We start from the raw sequence: 792 nt of genomic DNA on the forward strand, positions 1-792 counted from the left end.
CTAGATTTAGCTTTACTTAATAGTAGTAAAAATGGGACTATAAAATGTAGAATGGAGATGAAATGAAAAAAGTTGAGATGTGATCTGAGGACTATTCAAACACAATGTAGTTCCAGCTCTTCTACCCAAAATGCAGCCAATTTGTGCAGATTTATGCCTTACATTTTCATATCAGTGTATTTGCTATAGAATGCAAATATTTTATACCCAAATAAAAACTTCCTACAGGAGAGCAATATCTTTAATTGCATAATGTGGATTCTGTTAACAGACAAGGTGACATTAACTGGATTTATGGAAATGTAATCAAATGCACTAGATGGGATGAGTAATGGAAATACTCAGACTCTCTATCTACTGATATTCCAACCCACCAGATGACTATTCAGTTTAATAATAAATACTCAGTCCAGCCTCATAATAATGAGGTTTTAGAATCCCCCATTAAGTTTGTTCAAAAGTGGAAAAATTCTGCTGGAGCATCATGTAGCCTTCAGATGCATTTCAATGCCTTAAAAAAAAAAGATTTAAAAGATCTAACAATTTAGGAATCTAACTATTATCTAATAATGGTCTTTGCAAATTTCAAATCCATGAGCTTGCTTCAAGAAAGCAGTCAGATATCTGGAAATCTTAAGTCAGTCCAGAATATGAACAAGACAGTAATTTTCCTTGGCTTTTAATTTCTTCATTAGTTTAAGATCCAAGGAACTGTGGGTTTTGTTCACTTGGTAGGAAAAAAAAAAGTTGCTTTTAAACCCTGCTTTACCAAAAAAAATAAAAGCCCAGAGA

Source organism: Neopelma chrysocephalum, unplaced genomic scaffold (genome assembly GCF_003984885.1).
Source record: "Neopelma chrysocephalum unplaced genomic scaffold, ASM398488v2 Primary Assembly neopelma1_65c, whole genome shotgun sequence".
Lineage (NCBI taxonomy): Eukaryota > Metazoa > Chordata > Aves > Passeriformes > Pipridae > Neopelma > Neopelma chrysocephalum.